This window comes from Orycteropus afer, unplaced genomic scaffold (assembly GCF_000298275.1).
Source record: "Orycteropus afer afer isolate SDZICR_OR568_19922 unplaced genomic scaffold, OryAfe1.0 scaffold00162, whole genome shotgun sequence".
Taxonomy (NCBI): Eukaryota; Metazoa; Chordata; class Mammalia; order Tubulidentata; family Orycteropodidae; genus Orycteropus; species Orycteropus afer.
The window spans coordinates 3,525,223-3,546,633 of record NW_006921749.1 but is presented as its reverse complement, the minus strand read 5'-3'; positions in this window follow the sequence as shown (position 1 = coordinate 3,546,633).

The following is a 21,411-nucleotide window of genomic DNA, read 5'->3' as shown; positions in this document are numbered from 1 at the left end:
TGACAAATTTCAGGTTCAAATAGTGCTCTGGGCAGTGGTGTCACTAGGATTGGTGTCATTCAGTGTGGTAACTCATGATGTCACACACACACACACACACACACACACACACACACGGACCTCTCCTGTACCACACCATACAGATCCTTAGTAGTGTTTGTTATCAATTTTAACCTTAGAATAAGATGTAATCAATATAGTTGTAGAGTGCTTAAATGTAACATTCCTTAGATTATATGAATACTAACAAAATTGTTCTGTAAAATCTCTCCACATTGAATCACAGCAACATCAGTGACTACATTATCAGTAACTGAATGGAAGCCTTTTTTTGACTTTTCTCCTTTTTCTTTAATTACTACTTCATTCACAAAAAAAAAGTTATTGATATAGGTTCACAAGTACTACCACCATATTGTAGCTAACATACCAGAAAATCTGACAAACTCAGTGACTATAAAAACACCAGCAGTGGTAGGACTGAAAAGTGGTACAACCACTGTGGAAAATAGTATGGCACTTCCCTAAAATTCTGGAAATAGAAATACGAAAGAGCCAGCAATCCCACTACTAACAACTTAAATGCCCATCAATGGAGGAATGGATCAACAAACTACAGTACATAAACACAATGGAATACTATACAATGTTAAAGAACAATGAGGAATCTGAAAAATACCTCATAACACAGATGAAATTAGAGGCCATTATGCTGAGTAAAATTAGTCAATCACAAAAAGACAAATTCTGTATGTGACCACTATTATAAAAAGTCAAGAAAAAGGTTTACAAAAAAGGAAATATTCTTTGATGGTTAACAGGGTCAGAGAGGGTAAACCACTAACTAGAGGGTAGACACATATTTAATTGGGTAAAGGGAAAGGTGTAAAAAAAAAAAAAATTGTAACCATTGTTTACATGAAAAGCTAGCTTACAAGCTGTGCTTACAAAAAAAATGTTTTTCTTCTTATAACTAACCACTGGGATATTTAAATAATAATACTAATAATAAATTTCTGCTGAATCACTGCACAAAAATTGTGTAGACAATCATTTTACTTTCACTCCCCCTCTGACAGTGTCATTGGATGTGGTCTGCACCTCCCTTCCCCCTGCACCCTTCTAGTGATGCCCCTGGTTCTGGGCTCACCTGTCCCCTAGTTTTCTAAATCAGGTATGCACCTCCCAGTGCAAGGCAGGGGTGGTCACGTGGTGGTGCCTTCACAGCAGCAGGCTGCCACCTCTCTCATCTGGGGAGTCAGATTACTTGGAATGTCGGTGCACTTCTCAGAGTCTGGGTGGAGGCCAGAAGGACTGGGTGCAGGGAGTGGGAGGACCATGGGGAGACTGGGTGGAGAAACCAGAAACCTGGGAGGAGGGAAACAGGTTTCCTTTTTTTAGGGCACCCATGCTGCAGGCACATGTAGTTGGAGGGGGGGGGAGCCAGTACTTTTGTTTGTCTTGTAACAAAGAGAGAGAGAGAGTGGGAGGATGAAATTTTTGCCTGAAAATATATGTGAAATGCATACCTGAAATTGTACTGGGTGGGGCCCAGAGGAGTTGGCAACCACACCGCATGGGGCAAATCAGAAGGGTCATTGTATAAGCAATGGCTACTGAGAATGGGCTGTATAATAGGAGTATTATGGAACGCACACCTGGCTCCTGCAAAGCCAGGCAGTGAAAAATTGCTTTTAGAAAGCCATCGAGTGAGCAATAGGATGAAGTTCCCCCGTTGTGTCAAAATTAAATACAATATACAATTCCAGGCATTGTGCGGGCCTTTCGTGGAGCCCCACGTATATACAAGTGTGCATGCCAAACATTTGCCAACCCGATAGGTCTTCTCAGTATCCTCATGTTTTTTCCTTAAGACAAAGTGGAAACAATTTCACCCTGATCTACTGTATTTAGAGAAATCTGACTCCAGCAGGCAAGTTCCTCCATGGCTCTCTTCTGAGTTTGCAGTCAGTAATCTAGAAGGAAAAAGGAATGGAAGAGTTTCCTCTTTAGGAAGCAGACACCTCTCGAGGGGAAATAGGGCCCCGCCAAGATTAAAACTTTACTGGAAAAGGAAGAAAAATCAGATAATATCCTTTCCCCTATCCCCTAATACCTTGAGGAGTTCAAAGGTTTTCCAAGCCTGCGGCACTTGGCAATTATAATTACACAGTAAAATACCTAAGGTTAATGAATAACCTCTAAAGGAAGTTACTTCACATAATGACAGCAATTTCTCTGAACTAAATGTTAATAATAAGGCCTGTAATACTATGAGAAGGAAATGGTGGCAATTGGCAAATGGAACTCTGTTGCTTGGTAACAAAACCTGAGGTATGAACATTTTCTTTACCTGACGGAAAAGGGGTGGGTGGAAAGATTGCAATTCCAGCCTGAACAGTTTGAAATGCAGGCAGCTTTATGAAGCCAATGGCTGTCCAGCAGTACATAAAGTGGAAGCATATGTTGCAGATCACTTTGTTAGCAGAGAAAAGTTTGAGAGGGAATAATTCCCTAAGAATTACTTAGCAGCATGGTAAAGGAAATGGGGTGTAATCTGTAAAGAGACTGAGGGCAACCTAGTTCATATTACCTGTACAAATCACTGCTAAACAAATAGAACATTTCAGCAAAATCCACTTAAGAGCTAAATCTTCTCTCCTGCCTCTCCAGTTCTGTTTGTTCTAACAGAGACCTAAGTTTGATCTTGTTTGTTTGGGTTTTTTATTTTTTGGTTTTTGTTTTCTGTTTTAGAGCATCTGTGATATTTTCAAGATGAATTAGAAAAGAAATTCTGAATATTAAAACAATCTAAGATGCCATGGCCTTTGTGGAAGAAATCTTTATGCTTTTGAACTGCAGGCATAATAGTTAGTTGGGTAATTATTTGCATTCTGAATTGAAAGATCCTAGAGACAACTTCTTCCAGCTGGTCATTAATCAACAGGAAATGGCCTACAACAAGGTCATTCTTACCTTAAACCATTACAGGAGCATATTCAGCAAGAGGCTGAGATAAGACTGAGAGTTTTAAATCCCTGTTTGTTTCATGGCAGGAGGTTCTCAAGTCTGCCAGAGTATCTTTATCACCTGCAAACCTTTTTAAAATACAGATTCCTGGGGCCCCAATACTGGAGGGATATCATACTTGGTAAAGCAGAAGGTCAGTGAAAAAGAGGAAGACCCTCAACAAAATGGATTGACACAGTAGCTGGAAGATCCTCAACAAAATGGATTGACATAGTGGCTGTGACGATAGGTTCAAACATAACAACAATTGTGAGGATGGCGCAGAACAGAGCAATGTTTCATTCTGTTGTACACAGTGTCACTATGAGTCAGAATGAACTCAATGGCACCTACCAACAACAACAACAACAAATATAGGCTGTGAGTTCTGTGTAGTCATTGCAATGAATTACCAAACTCAGAAGAGAACTACAGTGTGCCATGAGATGGAGGGCTAGTGTCCGAATTGGTTACAGGTTTGGAGAGTGGTGGTATGTCTGACCTCACTTCATGGGAATCAGCTTTAGCTTCATCTTGATCATTACTCACCCCCGAAGTTAAACAGGTTCTAATGCTACTCCTACTATCATCATTTTACAAAAGGTGACATTTTAACAAAATTTCCCTCAGTCCAAGGTTGGCCATTCCATTCCTTCTCACTCCAAAGGACAAGTGATTATACAGTGGCTTGGTGATTTGGATGAAAAGTTCAAATGTACCAGCCCCATAATCTACCACTGGAATACTGATGATGCATTATGAAGCCTAATTGAAACCTGAAATGGATAAAGATATTTTCTTATGAATTACCTAAGTGAAAATACACTACTCAAAATAAGCCCACAGCAATTCAGGTACAGATTTTTATAGTTTAATATAGAGAGTGAGAGAGGTGTAGGCAAAATCTAGAGGTATGACCATGGCATTTGGAGTCAAACAGACCTTTGTTAAATTTCTGGTTTGGTCATTTACCACTTGGATGAACTTGGGCTGGTACTTAAACCTCAGTAATTTGTAAAACGGCAAATAAAAATACCCCAACTTCCTTTCAAGGAAAGGAGTTCCCATGGCAAGTGCCTAAGGCATCTGACTGCTAACCAGAATGTTGATAGTTCAAATGCACCAGCCACTCCATGGAAGGAAGATGGGGCAATCTACTTCCATAAGGATTTACCACCTTGGAAACCCAGTAGGGATCACTATGAGTCAGAACCAACTTGATGGCAGTGGGTTTGAGCTTTGTTTTGTTCTTTTTCTCCTTACAAGGTTACTTAGGTCAGAGATTATATATGAAAAGCAATTGGCACCTAACAACAGTAAAAAAAATACCAAACTCACTGCCTTCGAGTCGATTCTGACTCATAGTGACCCCCTTTGGGTTTCCAAGGAAAGAAATCTTTACAGATTTATTTGGCTAGTGGGTTTGAACAACCAACCTTCTGGTTAGCAGTCAAATGCCTTAGGCACTATGCCACCAGAGCTCCTTCCTAATGATGATGGGTATTATATTATTGTGTGGTGAATAAATTTTTGTGAAATGAAATGGAATGTTCTAATGTATTTTGGAATCCATTTGGCCTAGACACTATAACCAATGGTTTTTACTCATAGAATACACTGACTACTTTTGACTCTCTATTCTTAATGCATTAAAGGATATTGAGTTTTTCTATTGGTTAAATCTTCATAACATAAAAAAAGATGAGAAATTGAAATATTATCGAATTAATTTAATCAATAAACCTGGATAAACGATATAATTCAAATTATTTCTTGGTTTGTCTGACTGAATATGCACAAAATTATGAAACTGCTTCTGCTATTGAGCATTGAGGACACAGTACTAAGAATGCTTATTCTTTAAAATCATGAAACTTGAGAAATTTTGTTTTTTGAAATTTTATCAGGGATTGTAACACCAAAATGAAACAGCTTTAAACTGAGTATGTTAAAACAGTCCAATTTTGATACAAGTCAGTCAACATTTTTCCCTTTTTATGTTAAAGCTGGGAGCTCTGGTGGCGGAATGCCTAAGGCATTTGATTGCTAACCAGAAGGCTGACAGTTCAAACCCACCAGCCACTCCTTGGAACGAAGGTTGGGCAATCTACTTTCATAGTGACACTGCTTCGGAAACCCAAGGAGAAGTCACTATGAGTCAGATCCAACTTGATGGCAGGAAGTTTGGTTTTGGATGTTAAAGCTAATGTAATGTATCTCTATCTGTTAATATTAAAGTCCTCTGTACTCACTCTGGGAGCTCTGGTGGCATAGTGCCTAAGACATTTGACTGCCCAAAAGGCTGGTGGTTCAAACCCACTAGCCACTCCTCAGAAGGAAGATTGGGCAATCTACATCCATAGAGATACTGCCACAGAAACCCAAGGAGGAGTTGCAATGAGTCAGGATTGACTGTACGGCAGTGAGTTTGGTTTGGTTTGGTACTCACTCAAGTACATATATAAATCCTTCTCAAGCAATCTTCAGGAACTGTTTCAATATTCAGGGTCCCTTAACCAACAAGATAAATTAGGTTGTTGTTGTTAGGTGTCACTGAGTCAATTTCATCTCATAGTGACCCCATGTGACAGAGTGAAACTGACCCACAGAGTTTTCTGACCAAAAGGTCAGAAGTTCGACCCCAGAAAGATGTAGTAGTCTGCTTCTGTAAAGATTACAGCCTTGGAAACCCTTTGGGGCAGTTCTGCTCTGTCCTATAGGGTCACTATGAGTCAGAATCAACTCAGTGGCAATGGGTTTTCTTCAGCTTTGGGCTTTTTTTGTTTTGTTTTCAATTTTTGAAATCATTATGGAGCAGATTTCTTGGTCTTTTCTTCTACAAGGCTGCTGGGTGGGTTCAAATCACCAACATTTTAGTTAGCAGCCAAGTGCTTAACTGTGTGCCAAGAAAGGGGTGGGAAACACTGCCACAGAGTCAATTCCAACTCATAGCAACCTCCATTGGGTTTCCAAGGCTGTAAACCTTTATGGAAGTAGAGTGCCTCACCTTCCTCCTAAGGAGCAGCCAGAATATTTTACCCACCATGCCAGCAGAGTTCCTTTAAATTAGACTACAAAATATTTTTTCCAGAATTGACGGCTTCATTATCTAAACAATAGAATATATAGCCCTTAAAGTCTCTATGAGGAAGAAACCCTGATCTTCTGACTGTCCACGTTGAGGTAACACTATGTCATTATCAAACAAGCCCTGGTGGCACAGTGGTTAAGCACTCAGCTGCTAACCAAAAGGTCAGTGGTTTGAATGGCAGTCTGCTTCCATAAAGATTACAGCCTTGGAAACCCTATGGGGCAGTTCCACTCTGTCCAATAGGGTTGCTATCAGTCAGAATAGGATGCCATTATCATGTAAGGAAATAAGGTTTCTTCTCTAATCAACATGCTCCTGAAATATTCTTATTTCTATAGGGTACTTGGGAGCTCTGGTAGCATAGTGCCTAAGGCATTTGACTGCTAACCAGAAGGTTGGTGGTTCAAACCTACCGGTCACTCCTCAGAAGGAAGGTTGGGCAATCTACTTCCATAGTGATACTGCCTCGGAAACCCAACGGGGGGTCACTATGAATCTGGTCTGACTCGACGGCACGTAACAACAACAACAACATAGGGTACTTACAGGTGTTCTATGTCCTCTAAAATTTAGCACATACAGTCACTGATTAGTGTTAACTCTAAACTCTGAGGCAGTAGCAGAGGATAAACTACACACACACACACACACACACACAAACTCACTGCCATCAAGTCAATCCTGACTCATAGTGACCCCTCCTTGGATTTCTGAGGCAGTATCTCTACAGAGGTACTCAGTAAGGCCAAACCTGGCAGCAGGTTTGGCCTTACTGAGCTTCACCTATATGGGAACAGGTGAGTACAATAATTATTATGTCCCATTCCAACTTCTACTTCACCACATCTACTTCCCAATGACTGATATTTCACTCAGTTCCCCTGGCCATGGGAAAAAAGACAGAGAGAGAGAGAGAGAAAGAGAGAGAGAAGGGGTGGGGAGAGAAGAAGGAAGAAGGAAGGAAAACTTTCTGCCTGAATTCCTGGTCCATCCCTTGATTCTAACTGAATCCAACTTCCTTCCAGCCACCTAATTGCCACGTGGTAGCTTTCCTGAACTCCACTCATTTTCCATTTTGGGAGCGTAGAGCCCAGGTCTGTCACCATGAGGTATCCCTGCTGCATAGCTTCTTCATGCTATCTCTGAGCACAGCATATTCAACCAAGTTTCAAGCCCCATCTCTGTTCTCCTCTTCATCAAACTTCCCACCCTAACCTGCCTCCAAAACCTTATCTGAGGTTTTAATCTTACTTTTCTTTCCCGATTTTTGAGAATTGCCACTTTTAAGTCCTAAGTCTCTCTCTCATACCAATATTAGTGTGAATATTTCTAAAATGAAACACATTTCATTACTTATAAAACCTGTGGTAACTCTCCATCTCCTCTTGATCTTAAAGCAATGCCAAGGCCCTGCTTTCCCAAATTGCCAAATGTGTATCAGTAGTTTCAGGTACTATACAATATAGCGATAAAACATCAGAAGCTAATCCACTTGTCTTGTCTCAATTATCTAATCTGATCATTCACTTCCTAGAATTAGCATAAGAGATTTCAAATTTTCGTCTAGACTAGTGGTATCAAGAGTGATAACTGGTGTATGTTCTGCTGTGTTTATTCTCAACAACAACAAAAAATAAAAATATTTTTAGAAGATTGAATAAATGAAAATGGAACACCTTTATTTCTTCAAAAATTATTTATTGAGCATATACTACATGCGGCACAATGCAAGTTACACAATGATGAAGAAAAACACACTGTGCTTGCCCTCAAAGAAGTTATATGAAAATGAATTTATGAGATCCTCAGATTTGATATTCTAAGGAGAAAGAATGATCAAGAGCAGGCATTAAAAATAAAACACTGTATTTCAATTGTGAGGCATCTGTTGTGCTTTAATCAAAATAATCTCCAAATTTATTTAGTTTATACAGGTATGCCTTATTATCTCATTCCGAAATTATGTTGTATAGTAAATTTAATCCATTCCCCAAAATGTGTTAAAGAACTAATTTCTGGATGGCAGGAGCCCACATTGTATTGTTTTTATTGGGATAAATAATAAAGAAGTCTCAGTGTGTCTGAAAACTCCAATCCAACTTGCCCAAATATCACTGAAACAGTCTTAAACGTCTACATAACAACACACCAAGGATTCCTCCATACTACAAGACATTTAAAACATCAATTATCTAATTGTTTAACACATAATGAACTCATTAGTGAGCATATTTGTGTGCGATACTTGATGATACTATATAGAATTGGATATGAATCATGTTTCTATTTCTGCACTGCCACAGTTATCTAAATAAACAACTGTGGTAGTTAAGGTTGCATATCAACTTGGCTGGGCCTGGTTGAGTGGCTGGGCAGCTGGATGTAGTTATTCCCCGTGGTGAGATTGGTAATAAACTCCATGAAGGAATCTACTGGAGTATCTGAGTAGTTGCTTTAGGGATGTGAGCTGCTTCCACTATTTAAGAAGCAACTTTGAGGAAGGTCTCCAGCTTATGGCACGCTTGAACCCTGCATATAGCTGAGTCATTGTTCAGCAGCCTACTATGCTCTTCTGATCTTGGGACTTTCAATGGACTTGAATCAATGGTCTGCTGTATGGTTTGGTAATATCAGGACTGTGCCTTTTCACTTGTCGACCTTGGGTTTGTCAGCCTCAGCAGCTAGCAGTTGCCTGAGTGAAGAGATGCCTCCAGCTTCAGTGGGCCAGGAGCAAGAAGCAGAGCTGAAGCCCAAGGCCAAGGGGCTTTCACCCAGCCCCTAGAGCCTGGCACTTTGAACTCGGACTTCTAGCCTCCAAAACTCTAAGAGAATAAACTCATGTTTTTTCGAGCCATTCCCATTTCTGGTATATTCTTGTCAAAGTGGCATTAGGTAACCAACAACAGCTACCAAATGATATGTTACATATACACAAAAGTTCACCTCTGACTCAGCAAAATAAACAGAACAATTACTTTTGAATGACTACTCCTTGAAGAATTGCCTGCATGTGGTTTGGTAGCAAGAGGTAGGAGAGAAAGTGTGTGGTTGTCATTGCTCTTTGGAAGTAAGTGAAGATGAGAAGGCATAGAGAGAGTATGTTCCATTGTATGAAGCTTTTCTCCTAAGGTACAGCTCTTCTAGACTTCCTGGACTCACACAATTTTCTCATAAAAGCCAAACCCAAACCCACTGCCACTGTGTCAATTCCAACTCATAGCAACCCTTTAGGACAGAGTGGAACAACTCCATAGCATTTTAAAGGCTATAAATCTTTACAGAAGCAGACTGCCTCATCTTTCTCCCACAGAGCAGCTGGAGCGTTTGGACCACTGACCGTTTGGTTAGCAGCTGAATGTTTTAACCACTGTGCCACCAGAGATAGAACATTATTAATGTTTAAGATGATTTAAAATAGAATACATTGAGAGCTACTATTCTTTAGCTTGTATACTGTACTACCACTCATACTTTGTTATAATCCTCTACAGTTGTTTAGAAAGAATGCAACACGTATCTGGAGAAAGCAACTAGACTTTTATTTTTAAACTTTGGCTCAAGATTAAGCAATGAATATAAACATTTAATTGAAAAATCTGGTAACACCCTAAATAATGGACAATTCTTACATTTACCTGCACTGGGTAATTGCCTCCATAATGGACGACTCTGATATTTACCTGCACAGCTCCATATCCTTCCATCTTGCTGGGACGTATCCCCAAACTCCCTACTATGGAAAACTGCACCTTCCTCCATTTAGATGGGTCTATAAATCCCACCCACCCCCCAGCTGTCTCCTTGACTACAAGAAGGCCATGACCCAGGTTTGGAAAACTGGAATGCCCCACTGGCAACTGCGATTAGTCTGGTAATGCACACCTACCCAACGTTGAGACTTTCTGAGCCTTTCTTTTTCAGAGTTTTCCCAAACTGAAGCTGGAAGAAAGAGCTCTCTTTCCTTTGGCATTGGTAAGCCTTCCCTAAAGCATGATCTGTGTCTTTGTAGCCACCTTTGGCCATGTCCATTCAAAAGCCATCTGAAGAGAAGGAGAATCAGTGATGACAAGAGAAGCCAAGACGTAAGGTAGAGAAATGAAAAGACAGTCTTGGTACTTCAGACCTGTATCTGAGGCTGACCTACCTCTTCCTTTCCAATTATGTTGTTGTTGTTGTTGTGTGCCATGGAGTCGGCCCCAACTCATAGCGACCCCTCCTTGGGTTGCCGAGGCAGTATCACTACGGAAGTAGATTGCCCAACCTTCCTTCCAAGGAGTGGCTGGTGGATTTGAACCCCCAGCCTCCTGGTTAGCAGTCAAGTGCCTTAGGCACTATGCTACCAGAGCTCCTTTTCCAATTATAAGAATTCTCTTTTTTGGATAGATTTATTTGAGATCAGGTTCTTTCACAGCAACTGAATATATTCTGACTGATAATACACTGCCGTAGTGCCTAAGACATTTGACTGCTAACCAGAAAGCTGGCAGTACAAAACCACCAGCCACTCCTCGGAAGGAAGTCTGGGCAATCTACTTCCATAGTGATACCACCTTGGAAACCCAAGGAGGGGTCGCTATGAGTCGGATCCAACTTGACGGCAGTGAGTTTGTTAGTTAGTTTGTTTGTTTTATGTCCACAGGACTGGTTAAGCAAACTATGGTATATTCATAAACTCAAAAGTGTATGGCCATTAAAATGATCATACCAAAATATGGGTTTCAAGAAAAATTAAACGAATAGATGGCATGCAAAAATCTGATATATTAAGTAAATAAAGCTAGCTATAAAACAATATCCACAGTATATTTTGTTAATATATAGTGATATTGTTTGAAATGAATCAACAAATAGAGACAAAAAATTTAGTGAATTACATAAGATTTAATGGCGGCACTTTCTGAGTGGTGAATTACATATGATTTTATAAATCATTATCCATGTTTTAGAAATTTTACTTTTATAATGAGAAAAATGATACTAAAAAATAAGGTTTCAATCCAATGTTTTTATAAGCCCACCACCCATTCACTTTGAATTCTACCATGTCCCTTTTTTCTTAAATAAGTTCCTTTTAACATGGTGATGCACTATCTCTTACCTTTTTCAAGGAACTTTAAAAGATGGCATTTATGAAGATGGTAAATAATCAGCATTTCCCACAAGCACAATTTATAGCAGTTTGGTTAGTGTCAAAAAAAAAAAAAATTGCTATGTAGTCAATTGTGACTCATAGCAACTCTATAGAACAGAGTAGAATTACCCCCACAAGGTTTCCGAGGCTGTAGTCTTTAAGGAAGCAGACTGCACATCTTTCTGCTGCAGAGCAGCTTTTGGTTTTAAACTGCCAACCTTTGGTTAATAGCTGAGCACTTAACTCACTGCACCACCAGGGTACTTTTTTGACCAGTGAAGTAATATGCAAAAGAAACATTTTTTAAAAAAAGCTAAAGTCACTCAGTACCTTTCTAATTATTTTTCTTCATGGTAACATATATAATGCATGTACAATATGAAAGATATATTTATTTAAATGTTCTTGTACTCCTTCGTAAGTATTTTTTTTAAAAAAAAAAAGGCTTGGATATATTTTATATCTTCTTAAAAATTTCAACCTCTAGATGGGGTTCATTTTAACACTAAAGTGTGGGGCTTTGCACCAATAACCAGACTGTATTACTGCATTCCTGATGAAAAGCCCTAATAGCTTAAAATGTTTCTTTATTGAATTTTTTTCCTCATGAAAATGACTCTGAAAGCTTAGGAAGGAGTTTCTAAAATAATGTCATATGAAAAGTCAGCCTATTATTAGACTTCAGACCACATAAGACTACTATGGACTTTTTTCCAATATAATTTAACCCCTTCATTCAAGAATTTAAGAGCTGGAGTATGGTTTAATAGGGAGATTTAGAGGCTTCCATGCCTCCAATAGTCCTCCTTTCAACAAAACAATGATTATAATTAATATTTATGATTTTGCCTTTCACCTCAAATGACTTTACCAATTGTTACTATAGGTCTCATGGTACTCACTAATAAAATACTGCTCAGTCCAGAAGAGAAATTTACAGTCACCTCAAGTTTCCTCCATATTACGTGGCTAAAAAGGAAGGTGGACTAAGACTTGACTGATCCAACTCCCTATCATCAAATGAATGAATCAGGAATGAGAAACCAATCAATCAGTCCATATTGATTCCCTAAAGCCTAAATAGCCAGATCAGTTTTATTCTGTATCTTCTCTGTGATGTCACTCAAGAGTAGGCAAATTACAGCCCAAAGGCTTCTAGCCTAGGTATAATTTTGCACCCTCTCCCAAGCAAATAACTTTTGAATTTTCAAAGGATCTTTTCTTTAAAAAAGGAATTTTAAATAAAGATTTTTGAAAAGAAGAGAAGAATATGTACTAGAAACTGCATGTAGCCTGCAAAGCCCAAAATATTAGTAATTTGGTCTTTACAGAAAAAGTTTGCTATTCTCTTAGAATCTAAGGCACAATGAGAAAAGTGTAACTATAAAACTTTTCCAATTTAACCTGTAATCATCACTGAACATTCACGAGAGAGTCACCGAAGAACTTGGATACATTGTGCAGATAAATATACTATGTGAAAGCACATTTCAGGCATCACTAATGTTTTTTTCCCAATCGGTACATTGCTCTGGACTGACAGGATATAGACCTAACAAAGACCAAATTCATGTACCAACTTGCATATAGGAAACACTCACTATACGCACAAGATATTCATCAACTACTGGGAGCTAAAGTCAAGTACTGTTGCAGGACTGACTACAGTACCACCCAACAATAGTGCTAAAGAAAAAGATGAAAAGGAACAGAAATCAGTCATTGGGGCACATTTCAGGAGACTTACAAGCAAGACTGAGCCCATTCAGGTCATGGTCAGACCAAACAGAACCTCAGCAAAATAGCAGCATGACTGCACAGCTATACATTTCCTGTTTAGCTTTTCAGCGAGTCTTATCAACTATTTATCTGAGAGTTATTTGCAAACCATACCTTTTTTTTCTCAACAAGGAACACAACAGTGTTAGGTCCCCAATATAATAGTAATCAAAGCTGCTTTTGTTTCTGAAGCATTGTTTTAAATGTGATCTTTAAGAAAATTTGTTGTTATGTTCCGGGGAGTCGGACCTGACTCATAGCGACCCCTCCTTGGGTTGCCGAGGCAGTATCACTACAGAAGTAGATTGCCCAACCTTCCTTCCGAGGAGTGGCTGGTGGGTTTGAACCGCCAGCCTTCTGGTTAGCAGTCAAGTGCCTTAGGCACTATGCTACCAGAGCTCCTTTAAGGCAATTAGATAGACATTAATATCCCAGGGCTTAATGGCCCACCCCACATAACGGAGACCATCTAAGGTAAGGCTATTGAGGCTCATGAGAGTATCAGCAAGGTTCATGTCAATCTTTCTGCCAAATTCATTGGACATAAATCCCACGTAGTACATTTTCCATCAAGAGTCCAAATTTTATTGGAAACTGAACCAGCTAAGATTCAGATTTTGTTTTTTTGTTGTATCCCTATCTTTGAAGGAGCAGTTTTAAAAAAGATCTAACCACTAAAATGTACCCCACATTGTGAAGGTGCTATTTACGTCATGACATAAACTCCCATCCTCCTCCAATCCCCCAGTGAGAACCTGAGCAGATGGCTAAGGGTGGGTGGAAGACAGGACAATGTAAATTGAACACAGGACCAGACTTAGGGAATTCCAGAACCAAACTACTGAGATCCTCACACACTGAAAGGACATCAAACACTATTCGATTTGAAGTCTGAATGAATGAATGCCCATTGACCATTTCAGTTTCACCTATTTATCCTACACAGAGATACCTGCAAGTTCATGCACATTTGCCACACATCTATTTAGCACTCAGTAGCTTGAAAGGGGTCTATTTCTTACTCTGAGATACGAAGTCAGTGTTGGTGCTTCTCCAAGTGTGTGCTGTGCTGCCCAAGCATGACATCATCTCAGCTGTTTTCTACTCCTACTGGCTAGCTTTTCCATTATCATCCCTTTATACTGAGCTCCTTCACAGGGATTCACGTCTTCCGTGACATGATAGGTTTTTAGGTTAGACCGCAAATTCATATTTAATCCGTAGTTCAGCTGTCCAAGCAAACTAATAGTAGAATTGTTGCTGTTGTTAGGTGCCATCAAGTCAGCTCTGACTCACAATGACCCTATGTTTAACAGAACAAAACAGTGACCAGTCCTGTGCCACGCCATCTTTACAATAGTGGCTATGCTTGAGCCCATTGTTGCAGCCACTATGTCAATCCATCTTGTTGAAGGTAATGGTAGCATGAATTCTAGACTCTTGGAACTAAAGCTGCATGGCTCAAGAAAATATAAATTTTTAAAGGAGAAAGAGATTTTTATCCTACTTTTCTGGACATAGGCTGGTTCTAAGAAAAATTCTAAATTGGGCAGACTGATTTGACAGAGCAATACATCATCCTTTCCTAAACCCTGTCCCACTTCCTGAATACCTGAGAGAGCTTCTCACCCACTACAACACCTCTCTAAGGCTGTCATACTCTCCAAATATCCCAGTCTATCTCCTGCTAGCCAAAAGCTCAAGAATAGGGACAAAGTCTTCTCCGCCTTTACATTCCTAACACTTATTACAGTCCTTGTAACACAATAAAATTTATTTCTATTTTTTGCTTTCTACAATCAAAACTGCCATTCCTTCTGTGCTAATAATGTCATTTATCTATATATTATGGAAGGTGAAGGGAATCAAATTTATCAAGTCCCCATTTTCCCAGAAATGCGTTAACACTTTAAATTCATTATCTTATTGAACCCTTCTTATTTTTTTTTGCTTTTTATTATGTAAATTTTAAAAAACACATAAAAGTTGAGATGATAGCTTAATGAACCCACCATATCCAATATCCAACCTTTCACCAACCACAGCAAGCGTCCATTGTTGTTTCATTTATATCCCTTACACTTCCCACTCTCCTTTCAGTGGTCTATTTCTAAGAAAATACTAAGTATCAGATCATACTGTCTACATTTACTATTTTTTTTAGAAAGGTTTTATCATCCTAGTTTTCAAAAGGAAAAAAAATTCTCAGAGAAGTAAGTAAAATATCCCTGGTCATGTAACCATTACCATGGTGGAAGGAGATTTGAACCCAGATCAATTCACATACAATCCATTTTTTTCTACATACTGGTAAGCCCTCTAGTCTCCAAGAGACAATTGCTTTCTTAAAATATAATGCATCTTAGTCTAAATAAACTTCTGACTTGGTGGAATTAGGGGAAATAGAGAATTCCTTGTCCAAGGCTGAGGAAATCTTTAAGCAGAGTTTCTACCTATAGATGTCTACTTGGGAGTCTGCCTTCACCTCTGTGGTAAGTTCTTTTTAACCTATCACAAGTCTGAACCTGAAAAATTTCCCAGGAATTCCAAATTTTTCACTTTGAGTAACAACTGAGTAAGGGTTGAAGACTTGGAGTAGACCAGAACAGTTGTAGTATGACCATCTATATATGAGTGCTTCCTGAGAGGCATCTGAAGTTAGAGATGATCTGTACAAACACAGCCTCATAGACAGAGAGAAGGAAAAACCCTCATTAAGAGTTGTAACTAAAGAGAATCCAAGTTAATAGCATTCTCACACTCAAAGCATTGGAAGAGGAAAATTCAGTACAAACCAACTAACAGATTCTATGTATTCATGCATCAAATCTGAACACAATTACCTCAAACATCTACTGCATGAATCATCATGAATCCTAGACTGAGTCAAAGGCCAAAAGTGGTAATAATGCGAATCTATCAACTATGCAATATTATACAGCTACATGGAACAATGTTTGGTAAAGGGTCAGCAAAAACAATGGAGATCTTCAATGAGATGGATTGACATAATAACCACACTATGTACCTAAACACACCAAAGATTATGACACAGGACCAGGTAATATTTTGTTTGGTTATACATAAAGTTGCCATGAGTCAGAGGTAACTCAAGACAACTAAGAACAACAACACAAGGAACAAAGTGGATGAATCTTAGAAAGTGTTGAGCAAAATCAGCAAATCAGAAGAATAATTCACGATGATTCTCTTGGTATAAAGTGTTAAAACAGACAAAAATAAAGTATGGTAGAGCAAGAAGAGCTCTGGTAGCATAGTGTTTAAGGCATTTGACTGCTCACCAGAAGGCTGGCAGTTCAAACCCACCAGCCACTCCTCAGAAGGAAGGTTGGGCAATCCTACCTCCGTAGTGATACCACCTCAGAAACCCAAGGAGGGGTCGCTATGAGTCAGGGCCGACTCGATGGCATATAACAACAACAACAACAGAACAAGAAGAAAAGGAAAGGACATTATTACCATAGAATTATAATGGTGGTTACCTTTCTATGGCAGGAATATGGTTATAATTCCATAGGAATATGCCAAGGGGGGCAGGCAGGATTTTCGGGCTCTGGCAATTTCTACCTAGAGATTGCATAGATACTCCATTTTTAACCATACATTAGCTCCTTGCAAGCAAGAATGGCCAGACTTTATCTCACCTACTTTGGTCATGTTGTTAGAAGGGACCATTCCCTGGATTAGGATAGCATGCTTGCTAAAGTAGAGAGTTAGCAAAGAAGGGGAAGACCCTCAGTGAGATGTATGGACACAGTGGCTTCAATGATGGGCTCATGCATAGCAAGGATTGTGAGGATGGTATAAGACAAGGAAGTGTTTCATTCTGTTGTACCTACGGTCACTATGAGTGGGAAACAGCTTCATGGCACCTAACAATAGCAACGGTATATACAGGTGTTTTATGCCTTTTATGAATCCATTTTATATTTCACAACACAAAATGTATATTTTTCAAATTGCAAGATGGTTTTCACATTATTTGATTCTGTAAAATTCTAGAGAAAAAATAAAAAGGAGCACGTTACTAAAAATGCTCCCAAAGCAAAGATAAGGAACAGTGCTGTTCTTTTCCACTTTAGATTGTAACTTGCGCTGAGTCCCTGGTTGCAATTCTTAAACCACAGTTGATGTTAAATAAATATTTGATGATATTGAGGACTTAAGTAATGATTTATGTAAATATCAAGGGCTGCTGCACAGAACATATTCTCATGACACACCTTTCAACTGATCAGTGATTTTACTGTGATGTGTCTGAGACTGACTTCATATAATATAAGAAAGTCTCATTAACTTGTGAAATCAGCAGAGTTTGGGAATTGGGTGTTTGGATTTTGCAATCCGGTATTTGCTAACTGAGCATTCTCATAAATTATCAGTGTGACTTTAAACTAGCACAACATTTAAGAAGGGTAATTTAACAATATTCATCTAAAGCCTTTAAAATAGTATTATCTTTTGATTCAACAATTCCACTTGTAAGAATTATATATTCCTTCAGTGGAATTCTAAGCAGCCATTAAAAATGATGTGGTAGAGGAGTATTTTGAAACATGCAAATGTATGTCCACAATATGCTCTTATTTTAAAAATCAGGTTACAAAACTCTGTGTACAACATTTTATATAGCTATATGTAAACCAACTACCATCAAGTGGATTCCAACTCATGGTGACCACATGCATGTTACAGTAGTACATGGCCCAATAGGGTTTTTAATGGCTAATTTTTCAGAAGCAGATCACCAGGCCTTTCTTGTGACATGCCTCTGGGTGAACTCAAACCTCCAAACTTTCAGAAAGCAGCTGAGCGTGTTAACTGTTTGCACCACCCAAACAGATAGAACCAAGCCAGCAAAAAGCTTCATAGTTTAAACCAACCACCATTTGTTATCTCTCATGATTCAGTGGGTTGTGAGGTGGACAGACTGGATCATATGAGCAGCTATTGTGTTAATCTTGCGTTGGAAACTACTATAGGATAATCAACTCACTCAGCTTTGCCAAGGCCTTTCCCAGTTTTAGATCAAAAGTTCCATATCCCAGGAACCCCTCAGTTTTAGACAAACTTGGATGCTTAGGTTTGAACTAGTTGCTACAAATGCATGCTCAAAATGAACAATGGCTCTAGGTGGTGGGATAAGGGGTAAAATTTGTTTACTTTTAACTCCATTATTTATATTTTCTACATTATATCATGTTCCATTGCAGTGAAAGATTAATATAGTGCTGGAAGACGAGTGTATCAGATTGGAAGGCACTCAAAATACAACTGGGGAAATGTTGCCTCCTCAAAGTAGGGTTGAACTTAATGACATGGATGGAGTAAAGCTTTCAGACCTTCATTTGCTGAAGGGGCACAATTCAAAATTAGATAAAATAGCTGCAAACATTCATTAATCAGAATAAGGGAATGCACGAAGTATGAATCTAAGAAAATTAGAAGTTGCCAAAAATGAAATTGAACACATAAAGGTCAATGCCCTGAGCACAAGTGAGCTAAAATGGACTGATATTAGCCATTTTGAATCAGATATTCATACTGTCTACTATGCCAGGAATGACAAATTTAAGAGGAATGGCACTGCATTCATCATCAAAAAAGAATGTATCAAGATCTATCCTGAACTTTTACTAAAGAGGTAAGGAGGCCGCATCTTCTGACCTCCTCTAATGCCACAAGAGGAGGACAGAGTCACCATCAGCAGCCCAAGGCCTATCCCTCTGAGGGCAGACATGCTGCCTCCCTCCAGCCCTTTCACCAGCCTTGACACCAACCTTTCCTCCTGCAGCACCTACCACCTCTCTGCTGGGTTTGATAACTAGTGGCCACACAGAACTCACAGATTATGGGGTTTATTAGGGAAGCAACAGGCTACAATTGAAGTTCAGGAACATGCTCAGTCTCTCTCAGCCTGCTGTCTTTCAGCCAATGGTCTTTCTCAGTCTCTCTCTCAGCAGTGTGTGTCTCTCAATGTCTCTCTCCCAGCAGTGTATGTCTCTCGGTGTCTCTTTCTCAGCACCACGAGTATCTCAGGAGCGCGTTTTTCTCAGCAGCATGTCATTCTTAGCCAGCAATCGGAAAGACTATTTCTGCCTCTAGGAGGGCTCCTTTTGAGCCTGGCAGAGTGACCATTAACCTATCCCAACATCGGAATTCTATACATCTGAGAGAGAGCGAACTTCCCAGACAATTACTTGGTGTTACGCTGGCAACAGAAATACCCCAGGTGGATAACTTTAACAATCAGGAGCTCCTCAGTTGCTCACAGCAAATTCCACCATGGAGTTTACAAAGACTTATGGCTAGAAAAGCCATGCCAGGTAATTTACTACACCGCAAGTGTAATGCTGTCAGTGATAAGATAATATCCATACACCTACAAGGAAGACAAGTTAATACTACTATTATTAAAATTTATGCATCAAGCACTAAAGCCAAAGATGAAAACTGTTACCAGCATCTGCAGTCTGAAACTGACCAAACATGCAATCAAGATGCATTGGTAATTATTGGTGATTGGAGTGCAAATGTTGAAAACCAAGAAGCAGCATCAGTAATTAGAAAATATGGCTTTGGTGAAAGAAATGATACTGGAGACTGCATGATAGAACTTTATAACACCAATGACTTATTCATTGTAAATACCTTTCTCCAACAACATAAATGGCCACTATTCACATGGACCTCACCAGATGGAATATACAGGAGTCAAATCAAATATATCTGTGCAAAGAGGCAATAAAGAAGCTCAATATCTTCAGACAAAATAAGATCAAGAGATAACTATGGAACAGACCATCATTTACTCCTATACAAGTTCAAGTGGAAGCTGAAGAAAACAAAAACTAGTCCATGAGAACCAAAATATGACCTTAATTATATCCCACCTGAATTTAGAGACTATCTGAAGAATAGATTTGCTAAATTGAATACCAGAGATCAAAGACCAGACAAATTGTAGGATGACATCAAGAACGTCATACATGAAGGAAGCAAAGACCAAAATGGATGTCAGAAGAGACTCTGAAACTTGCTCTTGAATGAAGAATAGCTAAAGCAACTGGAAAAATTGATTAAATAAAAGAGATGAACAGATGTCAAAGGGCAGCTCAGAAAGATAAAGTAAAGTATAATAAAGAAATGTGCAAAGGCTCAGAATTAGAGAACGAAAAGGGAAGAACACCCTTGGTATTTCTCAAGCTGAAAGAACTGAGGGAAAAATTCAAGCCATGAAAAACCAATTACTAACTTCATACAGAAAGGAAAAAGACCTCAGATAAGCAGAGCACTTCTGAAGAAGAAGAACAAAGTGGAAGTCTCACACTCCCAGATCTTAAAACCTACTATACAGCCACAGTAGTCAAAACAGCATGGTATTGGTACAATGATAGAAGATAGACCAATGGGACAGAATCGAAAGTCCAGATATAGAACCATCCATCTATGGACAGCTGGTCTTTGACAAAAGTCCAAAACCCATTAAATGGGGAAGAGACAGCCTCTTTAACAAATGGTGGCAAAATTGGATATCCACTTGCAGAAAAATGAAACAAGACCCATTCCTCACCCCATATCCAAAAACAAAGTGAAGCTGGATCAAAGACTTAAATGTAAAACCTAAAACTACAAAATTCATCAAAGCTAGGAGCCCTGATTTGTGGCATAAATAGACTATCAAACATAACCCAGAATGCACAGGAGGCAGAAGAGAAGCTAGATGACTGGGACCTTTTAAAAATTAAATTCTTATGTGCATTAAAAGACTTCATCAAAAGGGTCAAAAAAGAACCTACAGATTGGGGGAAAATATTTGCCTATGATGTATCTGACAAAGGACTTATCTCCAAAATCTATAGAAAACTTCAACATCTCAACACCAAAAAGACAGATAACCCAATTCAAAAATGGGCAAAAGACTTGAACAGACATTTCATTCACTAAAGACGCTATACTGGCAGCCAACACATGAGGAAATGCTCTCTATCTTTAGTCATTGTTATTGTTGTTAAGTGCCGTCAAGTTGTTTCCAACTCATAGCGACCCCATGCACAGCAGAACAAAACACTGCTCGATCCCGCGCCAGCTCCATGATCCCTGCTATACTTGAGCCCATCATCACAGCCACTGTGTCAATCATCTCATTGAAGGTTCCCCCCCCCTTTCGTCGACCCTCCACCCTACCAAGCATGACATCCTTCTCCAAGGAATGGTCCCTTCTGACAAACATGACCAAAATAGGTGAGATGAAGTCTGGCCATTCTCACTTCCAAGGAGCATTTTGGGTGCACTTCCTCCAAGACAGATCTGTTAGTTTTCTTAGCAGTCCACAGTACTTTCAGTATTCTTCACCAGCACCACAACTCAAAAGCATCAA